Raw genomic sequence first — 11,749 nt, forward strand, 5'->3', positions numbered from 1 at the left:
AGTTGTTTGGCCGTTTTTGGGGATAGAACTACTGTCATCTTCAGACTGATTATCATATTTAACCCCTATTTTGCATGATTTCTGCTGTATAAATCTGTTATTTGAATCTTGGGTTAGTCTCAGAAGGTATTTGCCTAAAATGCCAATCCAGTCTCCTTTCTTCTGTCAAAATATTTTAAAAGAAGTACAGAAGTATATTTTTTAGAACATATTGTGCCAATTGTGTCTGAATGGGATAAAAGCTGTGTATTGTCACTTTTGCCCAGTAGAGGGCAATGTAGGTATTTATAGATGTGCAAATGTTCACCTTTTATATGTCTCTGCTCTCTGGTGATGATTAAGGAGGTGTTTGAGTACAGCTTTGTTGTATTTGGTTGACTCCACGGTTCCGTCTAATGTAAGCTGCTCAGTGGCTTCAGAAGTGGGAGTTGGTGTTCAAAATCCTTCCTTATACAAAGTGTTCTACTTCCATCGCTCTGAAGCCACTTTAATTTAGCACTTAGGAAACATATTACAGACCTATGTGATGCAGCTAAACTGATCCCAGCTTTGCTCTGATTGTATGAGTGGACTCCTGAGTGTGACTGTAAAAAGCTTGCCATTAAGCTGCCCCCTGCCTTATACCACAGCAAGAAGAGTATAGTTTTGCATGGACTACTTCAGACGTGAAGTTAGTCATTGAATGAAATTGACAATACAAAAAAAAAAACAGAAAAAAACAGACGTTGCTAGAAGGACTAGTTTTTAAGGTTTGTTATTATGACCGCCGCGCAGCGAAGCGGCGGTCATATAGGTTTAGTCAGATTTTTTTTTTTCTTTTCTTTTTTTTTCCCTTTTCTTTTTTTTTTTCCAAATTTCCGTCAAGGATTCCCAGGACACTGAAAGACCGAGGTACACGAAACTTGGTGGGCATGTAACCCCACATGGATAGCATGGAACCATCGTTTTTCGTTTTGATCTGTAGCCCCCCCCTGCTGGACTGGACCCCCCGAAAGGAGGGTAGGGCAGACACCGTTTTCTGTGAATATCTTGAGAACCGTAGGGTTTAGGAGGACCATTTTTTTTGTATGTTGATCTCAAGGGGCCATGTCAACCCATTCCATAACCACTCATTTCATGTATAGCGCCACCTAGTTAAACACAAAAAAGTAAAAATGAGGTGTTGTAATCGCAGGTACCTGTGACATAGCATAACATAGTCAAAACTGCACGAAATTGGAAGTGTAGGATCATTATGACACCCTCTGAATGCACACCAAGTTTCGTGGAATTCCGTTCATGGGGGGCCACACAATAAATTAATTTATGTTACTATACACCAACTGGCCTGTAGGTGGCCGGAGACAGTTTTCTGTGAATATCTCGAGAACCATAGGGCCTAGGAGGTCCACCTTTTTTTTTTGTATGTTGGTCTTAAGGGGGCATGTCAACCCATCCCATTACCACTTATTTCATGTATAGCGCCACCTAGTTAAAAATTAAAAAGGGCAGACACAGTTTTCTGTGAATATCTTGAGAACCGTAGGGCCTAGGATGACCAATTTTTTCTGTATGTTTTCCTCCAGGGGTCATATTAACCCATTCCATGTGCACATATGTGCATAAACAGATACACACGCACACACATACATTTACAGTAATCATACGTATGACACATACTCACACAGTAGACATATGTACGCATGCATGCACATGCACAAACACACATACGCAGACACACACACACACACACACACACACACACACACACACACCCACACACATAAACATAAACACATGCACACAATTCAAGAATTTCTCAGAATTATGAACAGGCAAGATGGGGGTGGGGTTGTATAAAATGAATTTTACATGTGAAATCTATGAACTAATCATGTTTTGGTACTTGTTGTCTAGCAGATACCAGTGAGAATTGAGTGTGGATAATGCAATTTAGTGAGACAGTCAGAATCATATAGGCCTTTCAGCATGATTTATTTTTGTGGAAAAAATGTGCTGGACTGGGCGGCGGTCATATTTTGTACCGCTCTCTGGTACATCTAGTTTAGTTTAAAATAAGGGTTTGTTTGCCCTAAATTATTTCTTTTTACCATTTGTCTTGATTAACTCCGATGTAGAATTAATGGGAAAAACGTGTCCTGGTCTTACTTTTTGCGGAGTAGAAAGTGACATGGATGAAAAAAAAATATTTTAGTGGATGGAATGCTTTAATAGCCAAGAGTGAAAGGCACGCTCTTCTGTTTTAGTCTGTGGGCAAATACAGAATCCAAAAATTCCACAGCATACATGCTCTCTTTACCTTCCAAACTCGTCTTCACCCAGCAACCTGTTTCACCCACAACCACACGCCATTTTCTCTATATCTCCTCATGTCCCCATGCCTCCCACTCCTGCTGAGCACAGAATTCCAGTATAGTTTTGTTCTCTAATGTAAACCCCCCTCTCATGCTCCGTGTTGATAAAAATGTAATTCCCATTGGCTGCATTGTGCAGAATGCTAAATATTTCTAGGCGTCAGGGTGCCCTCCAATTTACATTGTTTTTAAAATAATCAGTTGGCAGGAATAACGAGGCTTTTGATTCATTAAACACATTTTAGCTCTGGAGAATGTATTTAAGAGGTTTAATTTCTCACAAATAAGCATGGCAAAATTATTCTTTTCAGTTTAATGCACTTATGTGATGTTTTGTTTGTGCTGGTTGAGGGAATAGTTCAGCATGGGGATAGACCAGGGCAATCTCCTCTATGAGTTTAAAATGGTTGATATCGCAGTAATTAATTTTAGACATTGTAATTATTGCAGCCCTGTTGTTTTTTTCTGGTCTGACTATGAAATGAAATGTGCATGGAAAGGTGTGCAAGATGGCAGCTTTATGCATTTCCCTTATGCCTGCCCTGTATGAATGCCACGGTGAAGTGAAGTGAGTTTCTTTTCTCAAATACTTGATCACTGCAGTAGTGAATGGCACCCTCAGGCTGTCAATGGAGACTGAACGTTAAAGTTGGAGAGGAAGCCTTTATCTCAGCCTTAAATTGACATTACCCAAAGAGGTTGCAGCATTTGCATCTGCTAACACACGGCTCTCCTACCCTGTGTAATGGTGAGTGTCTTCTGGCAAATCCTCTCCTCCACCACCACCTCCTTGTTGCTCTGCAAGTGGACTTCCCTCCCTCAGGCGGTATTGATACAGCATCAGTGGTGGAGGGCAGGGATTATGGCAAGTGGATGCAGTCTTATTTGCAGGGCTCTGTTATTCCCAATTTGGTAATCACCAGCCCTCAGTAAGCTGTTATTATTATACAATTAAATACTATTATAGTACAATTACTCATTTTCACACATTAGGAAGGAATCGATTTAATATTGATAAAAGTTCTCATGACCCATTTAGTCGGTTCTTGACGAACTGGGTACTATTATTGCTCTAAATGGTGTTGAATATTGACACCTAGGGCAAAAATATAAATTCGTCCATGGTTTTCTAATATCCTGGCAAAATCAGTTTGCTAGTATAACATGATAAAGGCAGAACCTTTTACGTAAACACTGATGAGTTATATCAGTTTTCCCACATGCTGCACTATAGCTATAGCTCATCCACAGGAACTTTGCTTGTCGATAGACATTGTACTTTGTCTGCCATTTAAATTCGGGTTCTTAGGCCTAAATATATAGACTTAAGACTGTATCACAAATGATTTTTTTTTTGCGATAACAGTGTTGATGATATGAATTATTGTACCATTTGAATTTCACTACCATATTTTCTTCACATGGATCATGTTGCATCAGTTTACAGTCTTCATAGCCGTGCAAAAACAATAAAGTACAATCCTAACCATCAGCATCGATTAACCTTTCTTCCTAACCGATAATTTGAATTCTACCTTCCGCCATACTACACACACTATGTGTTAATTTCTCATGTTATAGAGCATATTAAAACATGTCATTACAATTAATATCAGAATATGACATTCTTACTGGGAAGAATGGATGGATGATACCACCTCCTTAGTCCTGAGAAGTTTGCAGCCTGTACTGTTGTTTTAGAAAGGTGTGCTCATGTATGGACTGAAAGAACAATGAAAACTTTTTGCTCAAATATTTGTCCACTGGGGGTGCAATACTCTCAACAGTCACTTTGAGTTTAATCTCTTTGTCTCATCTTCTCTTAAGCCTCGGGTGTGTCATATTGTTATATGACAATATTGGATTTTTATTTTCGCCATTTCCTTTCTGCTGGCACTAGATGATCAGTGTCATTCCGTGATAGTTTCTCCTCAGACATAGAGTATGATGTCATTGTTTTGTTTTTCTTTTCAAAATGCTTTAATGCAACATAGTTCAATTATATTGTTACTGATTTGCTTTACCAATCATTGTCATTTGAATATATGGTAAGCTTTAACATTCACCAATAACAAGCCAATAAGAAGAATCTATGTGCTTCAGACTTGTTTGGTAGGCAACTACATTTTTAAGACAGTAGTTTCGAATCCATGTCATCACTCTTTTGACTTTAATGCTAATACTTTAAATGACTGAGTATCTATGGTATGAGTAGTTTCTTTCACAAGTTTAACTTGTGGGATTATTCGATTTTGGGCTAAAAGCAATAGGACCGTTTGTATTGTGGAGTGATATTTATTTTGTTATTGATAGGCACTCCCACTTATAGACATTGAGAAAAAATAGCAGCAATATGCCCTTAGCCTTGCCTCAGGAAATGCTTTGGATTGGTCCTTAGATTCCTTTCGATTATTTCCCATCGTTCACCAGATATCAACAGGAGCTCAGCAAGGCTCCTATAAATTAGCCATAGCATTGTTGCATGTGCGACATCCCCAACCTGCAGTGTTATATGTTTGGTAGGTCATTGAGTTCTGTCAGGTCGGGTGGAATACTAATCATTTCATTGAGGTTTCATGCTTGTATTTGGATTATACTTCAGGGGTTCTGATATGGAATGACTACACTAAATATGTAATGATTACAAAAATGTCTCTATTTTTGCATCTACTTTGTTGGTTCAATGAGCGTGTATAAGATAGACTATACACAACATGATAACACAACATGAAGATTCAATTTCTATGGATTCTTGTGAATATTTCAGTACCCAATATGTTGCATCTACTTATTGTGCTGCAGCTACACTGCAGCCAGAAGTCAGGGTAGCACCAAAAGCGGAAGGGGGGAGGGGGGCATTTTGGATCAAATTTAATTGAGACATAATAAGATTAATCTGAGAATATAAAGCACTATACAGATTGTACATGAAAAAATGTCATTTTTGGATTCCCAAGAGTCCAAGCTTTGAAATGGTGTATAACATTACTATGCTACATAGCAATATGGTACATACAATTGATTTAGAATGTTGGGGGGAGGTGGGGGAGGGGGGTAACCGTCCCGCTGGCGGGACACTGAAAGTTATGTGGATTATTAATAGGTGTTCCCATACTTACTTGTCTTCTTGCCTTTTCTGAGGTGGTTGATGGCGTAATTAGTATCACTCTTAATATGGATTCTCATTTAATTTCATTGCCACCACAGGTTGTGGGTTCATCCAGTCTTAATTTGCACTATGCCACAATGACGTCAGTAATATTGAATTCACTTTTTGACTTGGTATCAGCCCCCCCCCAAATTGTGTAAATCCCATTCAAATGTCAAAACAGTATATGAATAACCTAAGGAGGGAATTCCCCCCCCCCCCCCCCCCCCCATTTTGAAAAATGAATCTTAAGCCCTGAGAGTACATTTGGACTTCATCTCCTGTAGTTGTGTGTCTCCCTCTCCATCAAGCGTTTAAGTTATTATGGTGTCAAGACAAGCACTTGACATTGTACTGATGTCTAAATGTCATAATTTCAAGTCTCTGTAAATGGACTGCATTTGTATGAATCATCTTTCTAAAAAACAAGCACAATTTTGAATAATCAGCTCATTTAAGTAAAGAAAACTATTTTTTGGGAAGCCAATTGTACGACGGAGTATTAGGGCCACACATGAAGGAAAAAATATTTTTGCCATGACGAGATTAAACTTGACATGTCGACTTTAAAGTCGCCATGTCAACATTAAACTCGACATTTCGAGATTGAATAAAGTTGAAATGTAATATCGACTTTAATCTCAACATGTCGACATTAAACTCAACATTTTGAGAATAAAGTTAGTTTGGAGAGAGAACGACCGCTCGGGACGATTGAAAGGGAGGACGAATGAAACAATGCAACAAGTGCAACAATGATTCAGTGTTCGAGTGCAACAATGATTAGACATAGGCCTATATCATGTGGACAAAACATAGAACATATTAACCTACGTTGCTCAGCCAAATACTTTGCAGTTAGGTCCTTATCATGGAGTTACAGGCGATAGTCAAAAGTAGCCTAAACGTCATTAGCGGTTAATTTATTTATTGTAGGCCTATTATTAAAGTGTTGTTTTTCATCTAAAGGTTCAACATCATGCTTATGCACTAGACTAGGCATACTAGGCGCTCTCCCCAATCCTAGACTTTCACGTTGCTTGTTTGTAATGAATGCAAAACAGCCTATTGCTGAATGTCTATGGAGGGACGAATGAAGCTGTCCTCCCGACCACCCCATAGGCTAGTAGCCTACATGCACACATAATGCATAAATAAAGTGCATGCACACATATTCTCTCACGGGATCAAAATAGTATATATGCTTAGGCTATACCTGTGTTTCTAGCCCCGTATTGCAGGTGAGACATGGAAAAGCAGTTTTAGAAAAATGAGTTTTGCCATGTTATCCTATGGAGAGTGACGGCCTGTGGGTCATGAAGTTATTTGGATGTGCAGTGGCCTTACCCACGTAAAACAGAGTGAAATAACATTTTGTATAGAAACATTATATCATTGGATACATATATTTTCTAGCTATTTAGCCTAAACGGCATAGTGCATGGTATTTCCATAACCGCGAGACAGCACTTCACGATGACGGCAATGAGTAGTTAACAGACAAGACGCAATCTATCTGAATATCTGCAATCTAGCAATCTATCTGAAATAACTCCTATTTGAAGCCCATTTTTCATGTAGCATATTGTGTATTAGTGTAGGCTACATACGTAGCTTAAACTGTGTAGGCTATGTTTAAACAGTAGGGCCTATTGCGAGTTTAATGTCAGCATGTTGACTTTAAAGTCGAGTTTAATGTCGACATGTCGAGTTTAATCTCGCCATGGCAAAAATATTTTTTTTCTTCATGTGTGGCCCTAATACTCCGTACAATTGCCACTGAAGCTCTAGTTGTGCTATATACTTGATGGTTGAATTGTTTTAGGGCGTTTTAGGCCTATAGTTAGATTGCTTGGTCCACAGCAGGTAACAAATCGTTACAATGCTGCATATAGAGTTTGGTCCACTTCAGTTTCAATATGTATTGTTTCTAGACGGACCAACGTGTAATAATTGAGCAGACTGCTCCCTCATCATCAACAAGTGTCCAATGTGGGAGCCAGGTCCGATGTGCTAGCATCATTGGATGCGGGAGAAGGTGTTGAATGATCGACACAACATCCACTGGATCAACGACTTGGTTTTCTCCCTAGTATTTTGTCCATGTCTATAAACTTCCAGTTTTATGAAGTGAATCACACACTTTAAATTATGTTCTGCTGACAAAGGTTTTTTTGCTTTTATTTGGCACTGTTGAACAGACCTCTGGTGATCACTGTTGTCCCTGAGCCATTTGCCGAATATTCCATAAATGTTGGTAGTCTTGTGAGTCGTGGAAAGTTGCTTTGCAATGTACATCTGACCCAACATTAGACATTTGAGCCTCCTCACATGTCCATGGTTCATGTTATTAGGACCCATCTTGCATGCCATTTGATCAAGAAGTCTCAGTTCACTGCAATTCATTAACTCCCATAATTCATTCAACTATTTCAACTAGATATTGTTGAACCTATTTGTTTCTGGTTGCTTTCTCACCAGTGGGACCGCACCAGAGTTCACCAGATGATGCAGATCAAGACCACTTCTTTTTTGGAGGTCTCAGACTGATTAATTTGGTGCACACTTGATTGTGATTGTTGCATTTCAAACAAAGCAAACAAACTGAAACAAGTAAACTTTTTACTTTTTATTGTATTGGTTACCAAGCTCTTTAAGTGCCACTGCTGAAGGGAAAGGAAAATAAAGACAACTTGAACTGAAGAAAGAGTACAGCTGGGAACAGCTGGAGATTAGTTTAGGCCAGACACATACTGACTCAGTGGAGGGTGTGGCCCAACTTGTACTGCAGCCATGTATAAGGAGCTCTTTTATCTGTGATGAATTGACCAATGATGATTGCTTTTGAAGTTAATTATGAGCATACCACATCTGAAAACTACCTAATAGTTGAGTGATCTCCTCAGCTGGGAGCCTTCCCCTTAGGCTGACCACAGGGCCTTGCTGCTGCAGTTCAACCACTGAGCCTCACTGGCAAAACCCTTTTATGCTCTCATGGATCCAATATCCTAGGATATGCAGTGCCAAGTTTTCTGTTTAGGATTTGTCCTGTTGAGTTTCTGAACGACTACCTGAGTGAATGATTGTAGGAGTGCTGAGAATGTAAAAGCTTAGGGAAACGGAATGGAGTGCACTCAGAGAATGTTTTGTTGATTTTGCCAGCAAGCATGACGCATCCTTTATATATAAACGCACAGAGATTGATGTCCACTCTAGATGTAGATGGATGCCTGGGCTCAACATTATTTTTCATGTGCCTCCCCTGGAATGGAGTTGCTGAAACTCTACGCAGAAGGGTGTTGCGACTGCAAATTGTAAATTTGCAGATCAGATTTCCCCCATCTTTTCCTCTCTCTCTGTGTGCTCCTGCGATTTTTAGCCGTGTTTATGCCGGTGCCCTGTGGAGCATTGATTTTGTGGTGGAATACAGTACTGTCTGTGGAAGTGTGGCAAAAGAATGAGGTACAAACAAGGCGTACGCATGCCGGGTGTGTCCTTCTCCTCTGGGAGCCATTATCAGCACCGCTGATGCAGGAAATAGATTCAATGCAGAAAATAATACCCTTGAATAATTAATCAGATAGGTTTAAAATGTGCAACAAACACAGACTTCTCTCTGGGGGAAACAGGCGAGGTGACTTTGCGTGCACCAGTTTAAAAGTTGCTGTGCTCACCCCTACAAGAGAAACCCAAATGCTGTCAGTAATGAGATTTAGAAGATAGACAGAAGTGTGGGTTACCACTAAAAGCCCAGCTACATGTGACCCGGCCTGGTAATCAGTTCCAGCACCAGAGTAATTGGTTATGAGATGTTTTGTTTTTGTTGGAAGAGCTTAAAAATGTCGTCATTGTGGATATTCAACCATACAGATGGTGAGATACAGTATTGTCCTGTGGAGGCAACTGTGGGTACGTTTTCTTGAGCTGCCAGTGGGAGTGTTTCATTTTGAAGTTATCCAAAAGCGAATCGGTGCCTTTTAAATTGGCTATAATCCTAGTGGTGGTATACGTAGGCTCCAAACAGACAGGCACTGAGGATGGGGGGGGGGTCACCCAAAATGTTTGCACAACACATGTCAATGATATTATGTAGTCTGTATAAGACATTAAACAAATCCAGAGCGGATTACTCAGCCTCCTCAGTATTTTTTACCTTTTGAATATGAGCTTCAGTGTTGTTTTGAGTGTTCCTTTTTGGGCTGCAGCAATATTATCTCAAATTTCTTTAGATTTTTGCTCTTATCCTGGTGTGCTGAATGATGAATCCCACTTGATAAAAATTGTATAAGTATAAGTATATATACTCTTTTGATCCCGTGAGGGAAATTTGGTCTCTGCATTTATCCCAATCCGTGAATTAGTGAAACACACTCAGCACACAGTGAACATACAGTCAGGTGAAGCACTCACTGCCTGCAACAACAGTGGCGCTCGGGGAGCAGTGAGGGGTTAGGTGCCTTGCTCAAGGGCACTTCAGCTGTGCCTACTGGTCGGGGTTCGACCGGCAACCCTCCGGTAACAAGTCCGAAGCGCTAACCAGTAGGCCATGGCTGCCCCGTGAAATACATAAATTGGAATCATGTGTAGCCATTGTTTGTCATCCGCATAAGTAACTTCCCCTAAACACTATAGAGAGGTGTTGTACCATGTGGAAATGGCACAGATGTTTGTTGTGCTATACTGTGCACGTGTGTTCCCTGCAAGGCCAGGTCTGCAGTGAGAGAGTCTGCAGAGTCTCCAAAGTATGTTCCCTCAGCCTATACATGCTCAATTGCCCATTCATTGTTTAAAATAACATGTCTAGTCACATGAACAACAGCAAACAGTTATTGTTAAAGGCCTACGTCTGCAGTTTTCTCTGTCACTTTATAAGTGCTCACTCTCTACCTACCTTAAATCACCGTTGATGATCATCTAATAATCTATGAATCATGTGATAATGAACATGAAATAAACTAAACTTTAGGCCTATTATGATATTCTTTTTACATTCATGCATTTTTATATTGCACAATTTTCAAATATTTCCTTGCATTGGGGAGACGATAGTCTGAATAAGAATGCTAGAGTCGACCACACGTAAAATATTCTAAGAAAAAATAAGAAAACATTGGTGAACCCCAAAAATGAGTGGGTTTTTACAAAATAAGAAGAAATCAGAAATACAAACAAAAATAATCTGTTAGTATATCATTTATTTCACAAGGCCCATTGCCACATACTTATGTTAGCGAATTCTGACGCCTTCTCATCAACAAAGTCTGCAAAAAGTCTTCACTAAAAGCTGACTCTACAAGGAGCCCACAGGGGTGCCTCCTCTCTGCCTATTATATTTGTCAAATCAGGCAGATCTGAGCTCACACGGATGTGCTACTAAAGTGTTGTAAGTCTGTAGAGGTTTGGACATTTAGATTTGCCATTCACTTCCAAATGAATTGGATGAATAGATGCATGCTGCCTGCATGAGGTGAACTACCCCGGACTGTAAAGTTGCAGGTCTGAGACTTTTCTGTGGTAAGAGGTTAGCTGCCTCATCAGTTTAAATTGATATGCTGAAAAGATGCCTCTCAGGAGCTAGAGACTTGTATTGAGTGAGTGAGAGAAAGAGAGAGAGAGAGAGAGAGAGAGAGAGAGAGAGAGAGAGAGAGAGAGAGAGAGAGAGAGAGAGAGAGAGAGAGAGAGAGAGAGAGAGAGAGAGAGAGAGAGAGAGAGAGAGAGAGACTATTGTAAGGTATTGCAGTTCTTATGTGATTCCTCTTTAAGAAACCTCACAGAGTTTCATATCAGGCTATATGGCAAATATACACTATAGGCCCCACATGCAGCACCCAATGAATGGACTGCAAATTGTCAAATATCATCCACATTTTAAGTCAATGATTGACTTATTAACTTATCCCTGACTCTTGTTGGTAGAGTAATTTCAACAGCCTTACACTTTTAATATTCTGTTTTCTCCACAATTGTTATGTTCAATGTTCCAAAGCCATTAACTTTTTTGTCACCAGATATATTTATTTGACTGGATAACAAATAATGGATATGGCACAAAAACATGTTTGATGTGCAGACACCAAACAGGAAATAGAAGTGCTTTCTGTAAAAAGCCTGTTTGTCCTTCTTATCATTACAATTTGTATTTGGGGAAGCAAACATTTGATTATAAGTGGCATAATGAGCCAACATCTTTGTCATTGTCATGGGCACTTCCCCTTTGGTCATTTGCTAATAATATCTTAGATTTCAA

The sequence above is a fragment of the Alosa sapidissima genome, chromosome 2 (genome assembly GCF_018492685.1).
Source record: "Alosa sapidissima isolate fAloSap1 chromosome 2, fAloSap1.pri, whole genome shotgun sequence".
NCBI classification, from domain to species: Eukaryota; Metazoa; Chordata; class Actinopteri; order Clupeiformes; family Clupeidae; genus Alosa; species Alosa sapidissima.